At 30.8% G+C, this 22,351-nt stretch overlaps 1 long non-coding RNA gene across 1 annotated transcript; it reads right to left on the reverse strand.

Annotated features, from left to right (window-relative positions):
* Positions 1–10,347: 10,347 nt before the first annotated feature.
* Positions 10,348–21,701, reverse strand: LOC134694626 (uncharacterized). Its single transcript, XR_010102570.1, has 4 exons — positions 21,576–21,701; positions 21,275–21,337; positions 18,872–18,982; positions 10,348–10,776 (listed from the first exon to the last, which is right to left on the reverse strand). It is a non-coding gene; the product is annotated as an uncharacterized LOC134694626 (long non-coding RNA).
* Between the last annotated feature and the right edge of the window lie 650 nt (positions 21,702–22,351).

Genomic DNA, 22,351 nt, shown 5'->3' on the forward strand with positions numbered 1-22,351 from the left:
TAAAAAGTTTTTAGCATAAGGAGTGTCAATATCTTGAGGTTTGGATCAGTATATATATTGTGTGGAACAATACCAAATAAAAAAATCAGGTTCAACTTGGCAAACTGGAGCATCAACAGCTGAAACAATTGCCTGAATTTACTATAGTTCTATAAATAAGATTGAGAATGGAAATAGGGAATATGTCAAAGAAACCACAACCTGACCAAGAAGCAGACAACAGGTGAAGGCCAACAACTAGTCTTCAATGCATATTTATAACCATATAATAATAAAATATTTTAAAACGGATAACAACAAAATACACCATTGTTGTGGAAGGAAGTAACTTCGATACCTTATGAAAATGGCATCAAGTGTCTTTTACATCTAATCAAAATGTCTTTCAGTGTCTGACATCTTATGAAAATGGCAAAAAGTGTCTTTGACATATTGTGAAAATGGCATCAACTTCAATCAAGTAACTTTGCCACCTTATGAAAATGGCATCAAGTGTCTTTGACATCTTATGAAAATGGCATCAAGTGTCTTTTACGTCTAATCAAAATGTCTTTAAGTGCATCTTATGAAAATGGCAAAAAGTGCCTGACATCTTATGAAAAATGCAAACAGTGTCTTTGACATCTTATGAAAATGACAACAAGTGTCTTTGACATCTTATGAAAATGACAACAAGTGCTTTGACATCTTATAAAAATGGCAACAAGTGTTTTTGACATCTTATGAAAATCGCAAACAGTGTCTTTGACATCTTATGAAAATGACAACAAGTGTCTTTGACATCTTATGATATGACATCAAGTGTATTTGACATCTTATGAAAATTGCAAAAAATGTCTTCAACATCTTATGGAAATGGCAACAAGTGTCTTTGACATCTTATGAAAATGGCAACAAGTGTCTTCGACAAATTATGATCATGGCATCAAGTGTCTTTGACATCTTATGAAAATGACAAAAAGTGTCTTTGACATCTCATGAAAATGACAAGTGTCTTTGACATCTTATGAAAATGACAAGTGTCTTTGACATCTTATGAAAATGACAAGTGTATTTGACATCTTATGAAAATGACAAGTGTCTTTGACATCTTATGAAAATGACAAAAAGGGTCTTTGACATCTCATGAAAATGACAAGTGTCTTTGACATCTTATGAAAATGACAAAAAGTGTCTTTGACATCTTATGAAATTGACAAAAAGTGTCTTTGACACCTTATGAAAATGGCATCAAGTGTCTTTGACATCTTATGAAAATGGCATCAAGTGTCTTTTATGTCTAATCAAAATGTCTTTAAGTGCATCTTATGAAAATGGCAAAAAGTGCCTGACATCTTATGAAAAATGCAAACAGTGTCTTTGACATCTTATGAAAATGACAACAAGTGTCTTTGACATCTTATGAAAATGGCAACAAGTGTTTTTGACATCTTATGAAAATGGCAAACAGTGTCTTTGACATCTTATGAAAATGACAACAAGTGTCTTTGACATCTTATGATCATGGCATCAAGTGTCTTTGACATCTTATGAAAATTGCAAAAAGTGTCTTCGATATCTTATGGAAATGGCAACAAGTGTCTTTGACATCTTATGAAAATGGCAACAAGTGTCTTTGACATCTAATGATCATGGCATCAAGTGTCTTTGACATCTTATGAAAATGACAAAAAGTGTCTTTGACATCTCATGAAAATGACAAAAAGTGTCTTTGACATCTCATGAAAATGACAAGTGTCTTTGACATCTTATGAAAATGACAAAAAGTGTCTTTGACATCTCATGAAAATGACAAAAAGTGTCTTTGACATCTCATGAAAATGACAAGTGTCTTTGACATCTTATGAAAATGACAAAAAGTGTCTTTGACATCTCATGAAAATGACAAAAAGTGTCTTTGACATCTCATGAAAATGACAAGTGTCTTTGACATCTTATGAAAATGACAAGTGTCCTCTTTGACATCTTATGAAAATGACAAGTGTCTTTGACATCTTATGAAAATGACAAAAAGTGTCTTTGACATCTCATGAAAATGACAAGTGTCTTTGACATCTTATGAAAATGACAAAAAGAGTGATTGACATCTTATGAAAATGACAAAAAGTGTCTTTGACATCTTATGAAAATAGTCTCAAGTGTCTTTGACACCTTATGGAAATGGCAACACGTGTCGGACATCTTATGAATTGGCAACAGGTGTCTGACACCTTATGAACATTGGTTTAAGTGTCTTTGACATCTTATGAAAATGACAAGTGTCTTTGACATCTTATGAAAATGACAAAAAGTGTCTTTGACATTTCATGAAAATGACAAGTGTCTTTGACATCTTATGAAAATGGCATTAAGTGTCTATGACATCTTATGAAAATGGCATCAAATGACTTTGACATCTTCTGAAAATGGCAACAAATATCTGACATCTCATGAAAATGGCAACAAGTATCTTTGTCACCTTATGAAAATTAAAACAAGTTAAGTGTCTTTGACATCTCCTGAAAATAGCAACCATTATCTTTGACATCTCGTGAATATGGCAAAAACTGCCTTTGGCAAATTATGAATATGGCATCAAGTGTCTTTGACATTAATGAAAATGGCCTCAAGTGTCTTTGACACCTTATGAAAATGGCAACACGTGTCTGACATCTTATGAATTGGCAACAGGTGTCTGACACCTTATGAAAATTGGTTTAAGTGTCTTTGACATCTTAAAAAAATGGCAACAGTTTTCTGATTATCAAAATGACAACAAGTGTCTGAAATCTTCTGAAAATGGCAACAAGTGTCTTGACATCTTATGAAAAAGGCATCCAGTATCTTTGATACCATGAACTATGATAATTACAACAAGTGTATTTGACATCTTGTGAAAATGGCATCAATTTTCTTTGATATCTTATGAAATTAAACATAACCTTATGAAAATTGTAATATGTATCTTTGTCATTTTGTGAATAAGTCAGGAAGTGTCTGACACCTTGTGAAATGACAGGAAGTGCCTTTGGACGAAAGTTTCTTTGAACGAATGTGACAGGAAGTGTCTGGTAGACTTTTCATTCCAGATGGTAGGTTAAACTTCTGTGGTATATCATTTAAAAGTTGAATTTAGCTCACATGGTCCACAAGTCCACACTTGGCATCCATTGTTTTGTTATCTTTCCGTCATAGTAAAAAATAAATCTTACTGGGCCATATGTTACCTAACTTTACCTTAAGATTTTTGATATATTGAAAAAAGAAAGCTTTTGTTCGATTTTAAGAAACATTTTAACTGTTTGATGACCCTGAATATGCTTTATAGATTTCAGGAAATTTTCATATAGCACGTCCTTACCAGAATATTTCGATTTACTCAAAACTTTTTATTTTCAACTACATTTTTCACTTGTTGTTCTTTCACTTGATTATACTTTTATAGATTTACTTGAAACTTTACACAATTGACTTTATATATTTTCAATTCAATTCAAAGTTTTATTGCCATATAAACTTTACAGTTTGTGGCATATAACAACAACAAAAACAAATAAAGACAATAACTAAGTAACTCAATATATTATATATAGAATATATATGTTTTTAATTTTGAAAATTTTACGATTTTAGTATTCCAGAGTTATGGAACTTTGACCGTAAGATTTTCGGTATTTTTTTTCAACAGTCGAGAAGATATTCGTGAATGTGACAGAATTTCAATATGTAAAACGGGGACTGTCATGCACTCTTAGTGTAGCTATGTATTTTTTAAAGGGTTTGATGCAAAGTTAAGTATTATATCGGTTGTATTTCTTTTCGGACAAATTTGTTCACTACAGTTGTTCATTTTATTGTTGAAATAATGGGTGTGTTTGGATATACGCCTGAGGCTTCCTATGGTTACCCTTAGGTACCTATGGTTTGGTATTTTGTGTATAAAATATCAAACCATAGGTACCTATGGTTAACCATTGGAAGCCTCAGGCGTATATCCAAACACACCCTTTATTACGGATCAACTCACAAAACACAATATATCAAGAGAAGTTAGTTCAAACTCTCGAGTTATGCTAATATTCATTTCTTGACAGTAAGAAATGAACATGCCAAAGTATGCACAATTTATCCAAAAATATATTTTATGTGGTACCGGTATAACGATTAGAAAATGTGGTATGGTGGCAAATGAGAAACTTCCAACCATCAATGAAATAGTATTGATAAAAGCATCAATACAGAAGGTCACCATTTGGTATTCAGCAATGAGCAAAGTTTGCTATATTTGGCTACACATGAAAAATAAAGAATTGAAAAGAATGGTGAGGGGTATGCTGATTAAAGGAAACCCATTACGACCAATCAGTAATCAATTTCATTCTGAAAAGCTAAAGTAACAAGTTCTTCATGCATTACAGATAACAATCAAGATGTTCACGAATAGAAAAAAGTCTGATTGTGTCTGAAACATCTGTTCACAGGCAGTACTGCACAAAATCTTAGAGCAGACATTAATAATAAGAAGATTTTATATGAGGGCCAATGAGACAGGATTGTTTTTACAGACTTTATAATTTAAATTGTATATGAATGTATATTACAACATTACTTTACATTCTGTGGTGTATGTCTGACACTCTAAAAATCTCAGAAAGTTTAAGAACAGTTGAATTTTTTCCAGAATTTATTATCGCTTCCCAAGTTAGATAAAAGAATAAAAACCAACAGAATGAATAACCATCACTTGTCAATTAAACAAATTTTTCACTTTCTCCAAATCATCAATCTGTGATTATCATTGCAACAACAGTTAATGCAACAGTTATGAACATATTTGCATGAACAATTATTGTCAACGCCAAGAGTATCAGGACATATTCTGGGTGTAACATCAACCATGGTCAATGTTAGCTTAAAGTCATAAGAAACCTCAAATCAAAAAAAAATAATGCATATGTTTTTTATAACTCAATGGATAGTTTTCATTATAAAACTTATGTACATATACTTTTTTCTGAAGAAAATTCTTTAATTTATTCATATTTAGAAGAAGTTTACTTTATTTTAAATGCTTGCTTCCAGCAACCAATTCCCCCGACATATTTTCCGTATGCAAAGTGACCTCAGTGTGACCCATCTCGTAAAAATCCGGTGATCACAATACGCATGGATGTCCTTAAAATAAACTATTATCTGAATTCACATGTTAAACACGTGCTCTCTTTCCATGCTTTTTTGTTTATTTTTTGTCGATTGTTGACAAACAGGTGACCATCGTTAAACTTCGGCTTCAAAACACGAACTTTAATTACCTTCCATATTTTCACAACAACACTGACCGATTGAAAAAAAAATTTGACGATTATACGAAATTTACACGAAAAAAATGATAAATTCGTGCACAGAAGACTAAGTTTATGATATTTGTATGCATTGGTTCAAGAATTGGAAGAACGTAATTTTTCACCGTCACTCGTTTCTTATGACTTTAATACCCAGTCCCCAATCATGTATATCAAATAACTGAAAATGCCAAATGTGCAATCTATTTCAATAACTACATTAACTCCAGGCAATGAAAACTGTACTTCTCTATTTCTTTTATCTTTGAACGATTTTACAATGACACAGACTCACAATAGGCTTTATAAATACAACTTGAACAAGAAAACAATAACACAATACATTTTTGAAAAAAACCAAAATAGAACTTTTTTTTTCAATACCTGTTGGTTTTTACTATTTGGAGTTGGTAGGTCCTCTAAATATTTAATAATTTCATCATCGATTACAATGGCTTTGTCTCCAAATCTAGTTTTTTGTTCTTGAATAATGCTTGTTCGAAATGTGTCAAAGAGACAACAACCCAACCATAGAAAAAACAACAGCAGAAGGTCACCAACAGGTCTTCAATGTAGCAAGACATTTCTGCACCCGAAGGCGTCCTTTTTACAGCTGGTCCCTGAACAAAAATATACTAGTTTTAATACAAAGCTTTATTACAACTGTCACATAAAGTTAACAGTAACCAAGAAAACTAAACATTGACCAATGAACCATGAAAATGAGGTCAAGGTCAGATGACACCTGCCATCACAAGAGAAAACACTCATCAAAAAATTTTTGGAGTCTCACAACCTGGTCATTCTTGTGTCAATCCGAAATAGACAGGATACACTTTAATAGCTGCTTCTAAAACTGATGAAAAGCTACAACTCTATCTAGTAACTGAGAAGTGCTACAATAGTTAAATAATTAAGCAGCACATAAACAGTAACAAGAAAGGCTGTTAACCCTGTTAAATTTTAGACGGCAGCAATTTCAATATTTAAACTTATAGAATTGATGAAGAAAATAGAAACTACACGAGACAAAACAGAAAACTGAACTTCCAGACCAGTACATCCTGTCCTTACCATGAAATTCCATTCTCTCACAGATTTCCTCCCTCTCCAAATTCCACTCATATGATGTATCAGATATGGAAGAACTTAAATTTTAGAAATAAGATAGAAACTTAGAACTTGATATCAAACATAAAAATATGATCCTGAGCCACTTTTAGAAATGTAGTCTTATTTTCTACACATAATGGTTATCATAGCATTCGTACAAAAGATTAACAGCCAAAGTTACAGAAAGCCAAATTGTGTAATGTAAATTTTAAAAAATAGAATGCTACCTTGATTGATAAACATTATGAATGCCAAAAGTGTATATTTAACTCTCAATTTAAGTGTTTTGGGTGTGTTGAAAAAAAAGTACATGAAAAATGCCAAATGTTATAAAAATCCAAATAGTTCAAAACACATAAAGCAAAAAGCCAAATGAAAAATGCCAAAGTTTAAAAATGCCAAATGGTATTAAAAATACCTGTCTGCTTGTACTAGCCAGCTGGCCTGTGGGTTAGCTGGACTTTAAGGTGCTAGTTCACCAAGACAAACGCCCACAGTTAGGTCACTTCATCTTTTCCTTTTGGAGTACCAGTTTTTAAGTCTTTGATTTGACTTGGGGGCTTAACATTTTTACTAAATAAAAAAAACCAAAAAAAAACCCAAGTCTCTTGTACAAGTAAAATATTCACTTTGTCCCCCATTCCCAAAATGGATTGATAAAATAAAATAAAATACCCTTTTCCCCTTAAAAGCATGTTACAGAGCTTTCACATGCTGAAAACAGTAAAAACATCCCCTATTTGGAAAAAACATTCCCAATTAGAATTTGATAAAATCAAATAAAATACCCAGTCCCTTTTCAAACAATAAGATATTTCCAATTAAAATTTAGATAAAAACAGTAAAATATCTCCAATTTAAATTTGGATAAAAACAGTAAAATACCCCCAATTAAAATTAGATAAAAACAAATAAAATACCCTTTTTTCCCATAAAAGCATGTTACAGAGCTTCACATGCAGACTGAGCCCCCTCACTCTCAGTTTGTACCAGTAAAAACAGTAAAATACCCCCAATTAAAATTTGGATAAAAACAGTAAAATGTCCCTAATAAAATTTGATAAAAACAAATAAAATACCCATTTCCCATAAAAGCATGTTACAGAGCTTCACATGCAGACTGAGCCCCCTCACTCTCAGTTTGTTCTAGTTAAAACAGTAAAATACCCCCAATTAAAATTTGATAAAAACAAATAAAATACCCTTTTTTCCCATAAAAGCATGTTACAGAGCTTCACATGCAGACTGAGCCCCCTCACTCTCAGTTTGTACCAGTAAAAACAGTAAAATACCCCCAATTAAAATTTGGATAAAAACAGTAAAATGTCCCCAATAAAATTTGATAAAAACAATTAAAATACCCATTTCCCATAAAAGCATGTTACAGAGCTTCACATGCAGACTGAGCCCCCTCACTCTCAGTTTGTACCAGTAAAAACAGTAAAATACCCCAATTAAAATTTGGATAAAAACAGTAAAATGTCCCCAATAAAATTTGATAAAAACAAATAAAATACCCATTTCCCATAAAAGCATGTTACAGAGCTTCACATGCAGACTGAGCCCCCTCACTCTCAGTTTGTTCTAGTAAAAACAGTAAAATACCCCCAATTAAAATTTGATAAAAACAAATAAAATACCCTTTTTTACCCATAAAAGCATGTTACAGAGCTTCACATGCAGACTGAGCCCCCTCACTCTCAGTTTGTACCAATAAAAACAGTAAAATACCCCCAATTAAAATTTGATAAAAACAAATAAAATACCCTTTTTTTCCCATAAAAGCATGTTACAGAGCTTCACATGCAGACTGAGCCCCCTCACTCTCAGTTTGTACCAATAAAAACAGTAAAATACCCCCAATTAAAATTTGATAAAAACAAATAAAATACCCTTTTTTTTCCATAAAAGCATGTTACAGAGCTTCACATGCAGACTGAGCCCCCTCACTCTCAGTTTGTACCAATAAAAACAGTAAAATACCCCCAATTAAAATTTGATAAAAACAAATAAAATACCCTTTTTTTCCCATAAAAGCATGTTACAGAGCTTCACATGCAGACTGAGCCCCCTCACTCTCAGTTTGTACCAATGTCCCCAATAAAATTTGATAAAAACAATTAAAATACCCATTTCCCCTTAAAAGCATGTTACAGAGCTTCACATGCAGACTGAGCCCCCTCACTCTCAGTTTGTATCGTAAAAACATGTTACAGAGCTTCACATGCAGACTGAGCCCCCTCACTCTCAGTTTGTACCGTAAAAGCAAAAATGTTTTGACTGAGCCTCCGCACATCAGTCAGACTGAGCCACCGCACATCAGTCGAACTGAGCCTCCTCACTCTCAGTTTGTATCAGTAAGAATGGATACTTGATACGTATGGTAGGGGACGTTACTATACCTAGAGCAGAGGTATAGTATCTGTGAACCCTAAACACAGATGGCGACTTAACTTCCCATACGTGTACACAAGTATCTAATGCTAACTGATACATAATGTTGTCATGTTTTTCATTTTCAGTCACTGAAAAACATTTTTAAATGTAACAACTAAAAGAATAACAAAATCCTTGAATCCAAGTTGCCTGTGTTAAGAAGTGAAATAACTTTTCTATACAAGATATCTAGTTTTGAAATCCTTGATGGTTTTTGTAAGGATTGAATAAGATGTTGCATTCCAGTAAACACAGTACAGTGTGACAGCAACTCAACTAAAGAGTAAAACCAGAAAGATATGAAAATTTCAAAATAGTCTTTTATGTTTAATACAAATAATGACTTGGATGGTGAATTGCCTCATTGACACTCATACCTGACACATATTCCTATATCTATTTAACAATGAATTGTTATAATTTTTATATGGTAAGCTGTTTTACTATTTATTCGAACTAAGATATCTCATATAATTAATAAGATATCTTATTTATTATATACGATGTCTCATATAACAAATAAGATATCTTATATATTATATACGATATCTCATATAATAAATAAGATATCTCATATAGCAAATATGATATCTTATATAATCTGTTTTTCTAAGATATCTTACATGATATAGAAGATATTAGATATCTTATACAGTTTATAAGATATCCTATATAGTATATACGATAACTTATTTATTATATACGATATCTCATATAACAAATAAGATATAATCTGTTTTTCTAAGATATCTTATATGATATAGAAGATATTAGATATCTTATATAGTTTATAAGATATCCTATATAGTATATAAGATATAGTATGTACCTTATCTCCTAGTTTATTAGATATCTTATAAATATTTTTTATATAAGATATCTTATAAATCAAATATGATATCTCATTATCTATGAGGTATCTCATAAACTATATATGATATCACATGAACTATATAAGATATCTAATGAATTATGTAAGATATCTAATGAACTATATAAGATATCTTTTTAACTATTTGAGATAACTTATAACTATATAAAATATCTTATAAAGTTAATGAGATATCTAATAAAGTTAATGAGATATCTATAATATCTCAAATGCTTTTCTTTATAAGATATCTTATAAATTATAGAAGATATCTTTTATAATATAGAATATATCATAGATATCTTATAAAGTATATAAGATATCTTATATAAAATATGTTTATATAGTAATCCCTCTTTCTCTCTGAATCCATGATACACTATATATGTATTCATTATCTTTGATCATTGGCATTTATTTTAAGGATAGTTGTCTCATTGGCAATTCTACCATATATCATTTTTTTTAATATGACTGAGAGATAAATGTAGTTTTCTGTGTGAATAACCAGTGCATTGAGTTGTATGTTCAGACTAAAAATAAACTTGTTAATTGCAAGAATTAGTATATAAGAATTTATTTTGTAATAAGTTTCAAGAAAGAAAAAATAATTTACCGGTATGTTGTTTTTGTATATTTAAGATGTAAAACATTTTCATAATTCATTTAAATGAGCAAAAATTCTTCAATTCATACTCAGAATTTACTGTCTTAAACAAATTCTACTGAAATCTGAAGAAGGCAGTACAAGTTCTTCAAGTCTTTAAACATGTTAAATGCATACACATGTTTGCCACAGCCAATTATTTGCCTTGTAAGTCTTCATATGAAAAATACCACATTTGGGTCATACAAATGTTAGTCCAGATAACATCCATGTCTTTGAATTATTTGATAATTGTCTCATTTCTGTTTAGGCTTCACTTCTAATACAATTGACTTTATTCAATGATGACGTGCTGACAACTCCTCCTCAAACAAAATAGCTTGTTCTGAACTTCTCTCAACATACTGTTTCAAATATAATCGTTGATCCTACAAAATTTCAAAAACATGAAAATAATATAATCTTTTTATTAAATAATAATTCATACACAATCCTAAAATTAACTTCCTCTTTCATCTCAGACAGTTTGAACCTGTGTAAAGCAGAACAAACTCTATACAAGAGTGGACACACTGAAATGTCTCACCTTCTTTACTAATCCTTGATACTATCTTGATAGACCTAAATATAAAGCTTTATTACAACTTTCACATAAATTCAACATTAACCAAGAAAATGAAAAATTGATCAATGAACCATGAAAATGAGGTCAAGGTCTGATGAACCATGCCAGGCAGACATGTACAGCTAACAATTCTTCAATATTACAAATATTGTTGACTTATTGCTTATAAATAATGAAAAACAGACCAAAACACACACTTAAAACTTAGCAATGGACAGTGAAAATGAGGTCAAGGTCAAATGAAACCTGCGTAACCGACATATAGATCATAAAATATTTCCATATACCAAATACAGTTGACCTAATGCATAAAGTATTAGAAAAATAGACCAAAACTAAAAAACTTAACTTTTACCCCTGAACCATGAAAATGAGGTCAAGTCAGATGACACCTGTCAGCTAGACATGTACACCTGACAATCATTCCATACACCAAATATAGTAGACCTATTGCATATAGTATAAAAAACCCAGACCAAAACACAAAAACTTAACTATAACCACTGAACCATGAAAATGAGGTCAAGGTCAGGTGACACCTGCCAGTTGGACATGTACACCTTATAGTCCTTCCAAACACCTAATATACTAACCCTATTGCTTATAGTATCTGAGATATGGACTTGACCACCAAAACTTAACCTTGTTCACTGATCCATGAAATGAGGTTGAGGTCAAGTGAAAACTGTCTGACAGGCATGAGGACCTTGCAAGGTACGCACATACCAAATATAGTTATCCAATTACTTATAATAAGAGAGAATTTAACATTACAAAAAATCTTAACTTTTTTTTCAAGTAGTCACTGAACCATGAAAATGAGGTCAAGGACATTGGACATGTGACTGACGAAAAGTTCGTAACATTAGGCATCTATATACAAAGTATGAAGCATCCAGGTCTTCTACCTTCTAAAATATAAAGCTTTTAAGAAGTGAGCTAACACCGCCGCCGCCGGATCACTATCCCTATGTCGAGCTTTCTGCAACAAAAGTTGCAGGCTCGACAAAAATTGTCAATATGTCTAATTCATAATCATTGTTCATAATATTACATATTAATATTGTCATTATTTTCAATACTTATTATGTTTGACCAACTATGTATAAATTGATATATTTTTTTTTCTTAAACATTTATTGTTGATGATATTGATATCGTTCGATGATATTGTTCGAAATATGCCTATTGATATTCTATGCATTATTACTATTTGTATACCAGTTGTATGGGCCATTGCCAATTATTGTAATTGTGTGTGTGCCAATAAAATAATTGTATAATTATGTATTTGTACTGAAAAGTAAAAACAACATTTATTATTCCTAAAGTATGCTTGACCTATAATGGTTTACTTTTATAAATTGTTATTTGGATGGAGAGTTGTCTCATTGGCACTCATACCACACCTTCCTATATCTATTGTTTGAGTTTATTCAGCCATTTAGTTTGATAAATTTTGAATTGGTAAATTTTTATAAAAAAGATGTGGTTTGATTGCCAATGAGACAACTATCAACAATAGACCAAATGACCAGAAATTAACAACTGTAGTATAAGTCACAGTATGGCCTTCAACAATAAGCAAAGCTCATACCACATGGTCAGCTATAAAAAGCTCCAAAATGTCCATTGTAAAATAATTCAAACAAGAAAACTAATGGCCTAATATAAGTACAAAATAAGGAACAAAAAACAAATACATGAGACAGCCACAAATAACTACCACTGAATTACAGTCTCAAGACTTGGGACAGACACATTCATACATATTGTGGTGGGGTTAAGCATGTTAGGGGATGCCCAATCCTCCCCTTACCTTGGACTGGTGTCAATGTCAGATAAATCAAAAAGGGAATAAGGGAGACCCCAAAGGTTAAAAAAATTGTGTACATAGGAACTAGACAAAATGATAAAAATATGTTATAAAAAAATGTAAGAGTTTCACCTATTTTTGCTGTATAAAGTCACAAGCTCAACAAAAAAAAATATTAAGAAAAAATCCTTTCAAGTTTGGTAAAAATCCAGGAAGATTTATGAATCTTATAAATGTGTTAAAAACTTGAACTGCAGACTTTATGTAATATAAACTAGAAGAAAAACTAAGTCCATTTATAAATAATGTAAAATAAAACAGGAAATCAATTTTGACAAAATTATCTTCAAAGATACTAATTTTCTATCATAAACAATTTTTAAGCTTCTGTCCATGTTTAGTAGACATCCAGGTTATTTTATGAAAGCTATTTAAATTTTAAAAACTTTAACCACAGAGTGAATGTCATGTTAACTGGAAGAAAAATAAAGTCCATTTCTAAGTAAATTACAAATAGACAGGATTTTACAAAAGGAGTAGGTCCGGTAAGGACCGATTTTGGCCTCAAATTTCAGTTTCATCTGACGAAAGATTTTGACCACTATTTAAACACTTAAGTGTCTATTTTATATGTTTCGATTAATTTATGTGAAAGTTTTCAACTTATATCGTCATTGAAAACGACCTGATTCAAGCTCAAATATGAAAAATCTACCAAATATGCGAAAAAATGTAACTTTTCAGATGGTTTTTGTCAAAAACGAAAGTGGCCGCATCCGTGTTCATCCTCAACCTTTATATATGTTATGTATTATCATCAAATACAACTTCCATTTCAATATTTTGGATGAACACGAATGCGGCCACTTTCGTTTTACACGGAAACCGTCTAAAATTTAGGTAAAATGCTGGAATTGTTAAGATTTCAGTAATTTAGCATGACTTTATGGTGCTAGTACCCAAAATATGTGCATTGTATGCTCAAAAACAGCCAATATTTATGTAGCAGAACCATTTTACTATCCAATAAATAACTATAAGTTTACATTGTAACAATTTTGTAAAACTGCCATATTTTGGGGCCAAAAAGGGGTCTTACCGGACCTACTCCTTTATTTTTTAAGGCTTAATAAGTTAAAGAAAGTTATTAAAATGGCAAAAGCTCTGACCATAGAGTGAATATTTGTAGAAGGAGCCGATGACATAATGGGTAACTTTTGTGACAAATTTTTAAATATATCTTATTTAATTTGAAGATATCATGTTTAATTTAAACAAAATTATATCATATTTTTAAGTACTACAGTTCTCATTTACTTTGCAAGATATATAATTAAATTTATAGGATATTGTTTTCGTTTACACAGTATTTTATAAATAATTTGTTACAGCTCATGTTATTGTTTAGCTTATAAGATATAAGAAGATGTGCCAATGAGACAACTCTCCATCCAAGTCACAATTTATAAAAGTATACATGATTATAGTTCAAAGTATCAGGTCTTCAACGTGGAGCCTCGGCCCGAAAAATGACTAGTGTAAAATTTACAAAAGAAATAAGATATTGTGTAAACTAAAACAATATCCTTTTAATTGATTTATACATCTTGCAAAGTAAATGAGAAATGTAGTATTTTTATGTCCTATCTTATTTTAATTTGAAGTTAAAAATATATCTGTCACTCAACAGCAAGTTATTAAGGCCCCTAAAAATGACTATCTGTAAAACCATTCAAACATGAAAACCAACAGTCTAATCTATATTAAAAATTTGTAGGGGTTCCGCAGAACCCAGTGTCGCCTACTTTTGCTGTAAATTGCAGGCTCAACAAAAAATGAGGGGAAAAAATCAATAAAAATATTCCGCTAAATACTATCTTTTGATTGTAAGAAGCTTCTGTCCAAGTTTGGAAAAAATCCTGAATGAATCTAATAAATGTTTTTAAAAATTATCTATATGGATGTAATGTTAACTGGAAGAAAAACTAAGTCCATTTTTAAGTAAAATACAGATACACATGTACAAAATATTCACAAAATTTCCTTCTTAGATACTAGCTGTTGATCATAAACAAGCTTATGTCCAAGTTGATTTATCGTTTTACAAAATTTACTTCTGGATCATATCTAATGATCATAAACAAGTTTCTGTCCAAGTTTGGTACAAACCAAGGATTGTTTAAGAAAGTTATTGAAATTTTTAAAACTTTATCCACAGAGTGAATGTAATTTTTTCCCACAGAAAAACTAAATCCATTTATAAGTAAAATACTGAAAAAATGGATTTTTTTTTTTTTTTAAATTAACTTACGGATACTATCTTATGATCATAAACAAGCTTCTGTTTGATTGAAATCCAGTATGGTTTAAGAAAGTTATTAAAATTTCACAAAACTTTAACCACAGAGTGAATATTTGTCGACGGAATGTAGGATCGCTTAGTCTCGCTTTTTCGTCTAAAGTCCAAGGCTCGACAAAAAAGAGAAAAGACAAACGCTTGTGAACCACATCAACAAATGACAACTACTGAACATCATATATTTCATTTAATTTATATATATTTTATTCTGAAAAACTGCTGAAGACACAATTCAATTTTAAAAGATATTAAAAAAAAACAAGAGTGCACACGGTAAAGTATCAGGCATTCTTTAATAACCATTGATATTATGTTGATAGTCCTAAATATAAAGCTTAACTACAACTATCACATAAATCAAACAAGAAATACATGTACACCTAATACTCATTCAATACACTTAATATAGTTGACTTTTGCTTATAGTTTAAGAACTAGATGCTCCTTAGGGCACAGCTTTATACGATCGCCGAGGTTGAACCCTTAACGGTTGGGGCAAGTATGGACACAACATTCAAGTTGGATTCTGAGCTCTAAATTTGGATTGTGATTAAAAAGTTGACACAGTATAGGTTTCTGACACAGAATGAATGTGGTCTAATGAACTTAAAATTTTTTTTTTGCTGTTGTGCAATTCACTATGCTGTTGAATATTAATCCTCTCAAAAAAATGTTTGAAGAAATTTTCTTTTTATTTATGAAATCGGAAATGAAAAAAATTGAAAAAATTCTGGTCAAAGAAAGATAACTTCAATTGAAAATTTCTTGCTATTGCACAATATTGTGGAATTAGATATTTCTTGCTATTGCGCAATATTGTGCAATTGAAAATATTTGCTATTGCACAATAGTGTGCAATTGAAGATTTCTTGCTATTGCTGAATACTGTGCAATTGAAAATTTCTTGCTGTTGCACAATACTTAATATAATAATTTTGGATCCTGATTTGGACAAACTTGAAAACTGGGCCAATAATCAAAAATCTTAAGTACATGTTTATTTCAGCATATCAAAGAAGCCCAAAAATTCATTTTTTGAATATTATTATAGATAAAGATAAACTGTAAACAGCAAAAATGATCAGCAAAGTAAGATCTACAAATAAGTTAATATGACCAAAATTGTCAATTGACGCATTAAGGGGTTATTGTCCTTTAATGACAATTTTTCACAATTTGTTCATCATATTTGCTAACTTTAAAAAATCTTCTCCTCTAAAACTACTCAAACAAATTCAACCAAACGTCAACTGAATGATCAGTAGGGTGTATAAAATAAAGTTGTGTTTTATTTTCTATTTCGTAAAAAAACATGGCCGTCATGGCTAAAAATAGAACACAGGGTAAAATGCAGTTTTTGGCATATACCTCAAAAACTCCAGCATTTAGAGCAAAGAAGACATTAAGTTAAAGTATTTATTAGGTCAAGGTCTACCTGTCCTGAAATTTTCAGCCGAATTGGGTAACTGCTTTTTCAGGTATATTATGCCCCTGAATTGATGATTTTAAAGAAATTTTGCAGTTTTTGGTTATTATCTTGAATATTATTATAGATACAGATAAACTGTTTATAGCAAAAATGTTAAGCAAAGTAAGATCTACAAATAAGTCAATTTGACCAAAATTGACCCCTTAAAGAGTTATTGCCCGTTAAAGACTTTTTTCACAATTTGTTCATCATGATGACTTACTTTAAACAATCGTCTCCTTTGAAACTGCTGTATCAATTTCAGCTAAACTTAGGCTAAATGAGTTTCAGAGTATCTAGTATAAATTTTATATTTTATTTCCTTGTATGTCAAGAAACATAGCTCCTATGGCTAAAATAGAACATAGGAGAAAATGATTTTTTTTTTCTTTTGAAGAAAACAGGACGATTCAAAGAACATTTAAATAAATTGAAAAGCCAAAACAATCATTGATGAGAGATTTAACCAAAAAAATTAAGGTGAGCGATTCAGGCTCTTGAGAGCCTCTTGTTTTTTTAAATCAAACTTAGTTTAATTCGGACCCTTTGTACTTTAATGTAGACCAATTTGAAAACAGGACCAAAAATTAAGAATGTACACACACAGTTAGATTTGGCATATTAAAGAACCCCAATTATTCAATTTTTGATGAAATCAAACAAAGTTTAATGTTGGACCCCAATTCGGACCTTCTTGAAAACTGGGCCCATAATAAAAAATCTAAGTACATGTTTAGATTCAGCATATCAAAGAAGCACAAGGATTCATTTTTTGTGAAAATCAAACTTTAGTTTAATTTTGGACCCTTTGGACTTTAATGTAGACCAATTGGAAAACAGGACCAAAAATTAAGAATCTACACACACAGTTAGATTTGGCATATTAAAGAACCCCAATTATTCAATTTTTTATGAAATCAAACAAAAGTTAAATGTTGGACCCCAATTTCGGACCAACTTGAAAATTGGGCCCATAATCAAAAATCTAAGTACATGTTTAGATTCAGCATATCAAAGAAGCACAAGTATTCAATTTTTGTTAAATTCAAACTTTAGTTTAATTTTGGACCCTTTGGACGTTATTGTAAACCAATTTGAAAACGGGACCAAAAGTAAAAAATCTTCAAACACATTTAGATTTGGCATATCAAAGAACCCCAATTATTCAATATTTGATGAAATCAAACAAAGTTTAATTTTAGACCCCAATTTGGAGCAACTTGAAAACTGGGCCAATAATAAAAAAATCTAGGTACATTTTTAGATTCAACATATCAAAGAACCGCAAGGATTCAATTTTTGTTAAAATCAAACTAAGTTAAATTGTTGTCCCTTTGGGCCCCTTATTCCTAAACTGTTGGAACCTCAACCCCCAAAATCAATCCCAACCTTCCTTTTGTGGTCATAAACATTGTGTTTAAATTTCATTGATTTCTATTTACTTATACTAAAGTTATTGTGCGAAAACCAAAAATAAGGCTTATTTGGGCCCTTTTTTTGCCCCTTGTTCCTAAACTGTTGGAACCAAAACTCCCAAAATCAATCCCAACCTTCCTTTTGTGGTCTAAACCTTGTGTCAAAATTTCATATATTTCTATTAACTTAAACTAAAGTTATAAAGCGAAAACCAAAAAATGCTTATTTGGGTCCTTTTTGGCCCCTAATTCCTAAAATGTTGGGACCAAAACTCCAAAAATCAATCCCAACCTTACTTTTGTGGTCATAAACCTTGTGTTAAAACTTCATAGATTTCTATTCTGTTTTACTAAAGTTAGAGTGTCACCGTGAAAACTAAAAGTATACGGACGACGATGCAGAGGATGAAGCCCAGGTGATACCAATATATGACCAAAAAATTTTCAATATTTGCGGTCATATAAAAAGTTAACTTTGACCACTGATTACTATGCAAATAAGGTTAAGGTCAGATGACACTTGCCAGTAGGACTTGCACACCTTACAATCCTTCTATACACCAAATATGCAAGACCTATTGCTTATAGTATCTGAGATATCGATTTGACCACCAAAACTTAACCTTGTTCACTTTTTCATGAAATGAAACTGAGGTTGAGGTCAAGTGAAAACTTGCAAGGTACGCACATACCAAATACTTGTAATAAAATAGAAATTAACATTACAAAAAATCTTTTTTCAAGAAGTCACTGAACCATGAAAATGGGGTCAAGGACAATGGACATGTGACAGTCACAAGCTCAACAAAATAATGTAAGTGTTCTCTGATGTGACCTCACCTTTTAAATAAGCAACTTCATCCATTGGCCAATAAATCTTTATATTTCTTTTCTTAGTTTCTATGATTTTAAGTCTCATTTACTTCATTTGATTCAATTACTATTAATGTCCTGCTAAACATAAATTTAAAATCATGAATTAGGATTAACAAATAGGAATACTTTTGGAAAATATATATTAAGAATTAAACTAGCTAGGTTACTTTGGAATAACAAGTCAACCCTGCACTACAAATAAACAGTACAAAGAAAGATAACTCTGTTCATTTTATATGACATTATCAAAAAAAAAAATGCCAGCTTTAAAAACTATGGTTTAACATGTTGTGGACTAAAAAAAAACTTCAAAATGTAAAAATGTCTGATATGTGGCTTGGTGGAGAAAGAAACAGAAATAAGTTAACAGAGAAAGAATATCAGGGAAACTGAAAGTGACATAAGAAAATGGTTACACCATTATTTTCAGATAAAACCTGTGTACCAGAATACGTGAATGATAGCTTTGCTGATGAATACATTCCTGATATGCCATTTACCGTAGTAAATATATATAATTAAATTTACAGAACTGAGGGTGAAACAAACAAATTTTTTTTCAGGGTCCAAAACAAATTATTTTTTTCACCAAAACCTGGAAAATCCAAAAAAAAAGACTATGGATTTTTTAAATATCTCCCCTTTTATATCACTTATTCTAAATTTAGTGATTAATCTCCTTATCTGAAAATTAGATGTATTTAGATAAGATTCTAGTTTGTAATCTTTTTTAAGTTTTTTATAAAGTAAAAATTTACTTTTATCATCAATGTTTTGAAATTTAGTTTGAATTAAATCTTCATATCTATTTTTCATTTTTAACTTTATATCGTTTTTTTTAATCTTATTTACATCTTTTATGTCCTTACAAGTAGAAAGAAAATTAAGGTCAACATTAGTCTCTTTAACAATATTTTTGGCATATGTATAACATGAGTAAGTTCCTGTCAAATCTAGAGACTGCAAGAGAAAAAGCTTCCTTTAACAATGGATTAATATTATAATTATATAGTCTAGCTAAATATAATAGGGTTTGTGTTTTGATAAAACATTCTATAGGCAATCTTCCTAATTCAACTCTTGCTCCTAAATTTTTTGTCAGCTATAAAGTACTAAAGATAAATTTCCATTACAGTTTATCAACATTCCCAAAAATGAATATTCTGTTACACTCTCTATGGCTGTGCATAATTCTCATAGTAAATATGTGATGTTTCACTGTTATGTTTTGACTGACTAAAATCATGGATTTAGTTTTGTTTGTATTTAAAGAGAGTTGCCTTTTGTTACAATATATAATTTAACATTATTTAAACTGTTTTGTAGACCCTCTTTTGATTCTGACAGGATTAAAAGATCATCTGCAAAAAGAAGGACTTAACATTAATTGGTCAGTGAATTGTATCTCAATTAAGGTATAATTCATCATTTGACATATAATGAGGTATAATGGCATTTTTTATCCACAAAAAAACATTAATAAATATTGAATGAAAACAGGGTGAATTGACTCTATTGGGGTACAAACTCAGGGCATACTTGGCAGTCAGACCTGATACCAGAAATATTGGAACATAACTTCATATATTTTTCCGCCATTGATGTAATTGATTCACAAAACTTGTCAAATCAATAGTTATTCCTGACATGTTTAATCTTTAAAATATTTGGAATCTTTTATATCAGACCATATCAGTTATATGTTACAATTTGAGATATTGCAAATGCCATAATAGAAAACTTACCTTTTTTTTAAATTAAAGATATCTATAAAATATGAGTAAAAACAATATCAGCACCCCTCAGTTCAAGATATAAGCAAATTTTAACCAAGACAATAGAATTTCCCTCCAAAAAAAAGACATGTGACTGAATGAACCAATCATTATTAAGAAGAGAGACTTGTCATTCCCCAAACTTGTAAAACCTAAGAGGTTATAACAAACCTAACTCATTGATCCATGAAGATAATCACTAGTGCATTACTTGAAACTACTCACTAAGTAACTTAGGATTAAAAATATTAACTCATCAGATATATTATTTAGAATATTGTTAAAGATTTTATAATTGTTTAGGCAGCAACCATTTGATTTTCTGGGGGGGGGGGTTATGTTTTTTTTTGGAAAAAAAAGTTTGTTTCCAGTTTGTGGTGAAAAAAATAATTTGTTTTGGACCCTGAGAAAAAAAAATTGTTTGTTTCACCCTCAGCTGCCACTATATGTAATGCTAAAATTGAAACAAAAAAATTGTTTTCGGTTTGTTGCTAAAAAAATAGATTGTTCTTCGCCGAAGGCGAGAAAAAAAAGTTTGCACAGGAAAAATAACCATAGCCCCCCCCAGAAAATCAAATGGTTGCTGCCTTACCTCCACTAGTCTGTCTATAAGTTTATTCACTGGAAGTTTCATGTGATATGGGGTAATCTGAATCTAAAAAAAAAATCAAATATAATTTTCAAAATTTCTATTATGGGAAGTGCAGAAATATTGCATACAAGTGTTATGTAATACCAAAAGATTATGGATATTGTGATAATTTTAATAGCTTATTAGTATACATGTACAGTAGTATCTTAAAAACACTGCTGCTTACAAAGTTTGTCAAATTGAACTCCGAAATTTTTCTATTCCTTTCTTTTCTTTTATAGTTTAGAAGTCTTAAACATACATGTACAACGTCAAAAGCTAAAATCATCCAGTACTAGCAAGCTCTCTCTGTTTAAATTTCTTTTCATGCCTTGTTTATCCAAAGTTCTGTTCGTGTTGTGTCGGCTCTGTTTTTGTCTGCCATATATCCAAAGTGCCATTTGATGAACTAATGGGAGATAACTCTATCACGGGTCGTCATATCGAGAAGAGTTTAGTACAGTGATTTTGTCATAGTTTGGATAAGTTTGACATGGTTAATTTATGTTGCTTCCTCAAACTATTGCCTCAGTTCTATTCACACGAGCGGATACAAAGCAAATAAGATGCTTGAATCTGTATTGGAGGTCAAACGATCTATATTTGAATTGTTGTTTCACGAAATTAATGCAGAATAAGCAAGATATCGGAATTGCTATGGTTCGGTTAAGCGATTGACATGGTTCGGTTAAGAGTCTAGAAAATCGTCATGGTTTTGGTCAAGATTGTCATGGTTTAGATCGAAATAAATATATATGTGTTTCACTTTAATACTGAAAATTTGATTGATAGCGCCTGTTATTGATCTAAGTTACACTATTTATAACTGCCTGAGAAGAAAAAAGCCTGTTTAACCAAATTTAGTGGGTGTAATCGTAAAAGCGTAAATTAAACATACCGTGTTACTTTTCGTAAGTTTTCTACAATATAAATTTAAAATTCACTGCTCTTTTAAACTAGCTTTCGATAAAATTTTACAAAAAAAGACAAAGCGTTGCATCTGTTTCACATATAATCTTTTCTCCATATGTCTATGCT

The sequence above is a fragment of the Mytilus trossulus genome, chromosome 13, assembly GCF_036588685.1.
Source record: "Mytilus trossulus isolate FHL-02 chromosome 13, PNRI_Mtr1.1.1.hap1, whole genome shotgun sequence".
NCBI lineage: Eukaryota > Metazoa > Mollusca > Bivalvia > Mytilida > Mytilidae > Mytilus > Mytilus trossulus.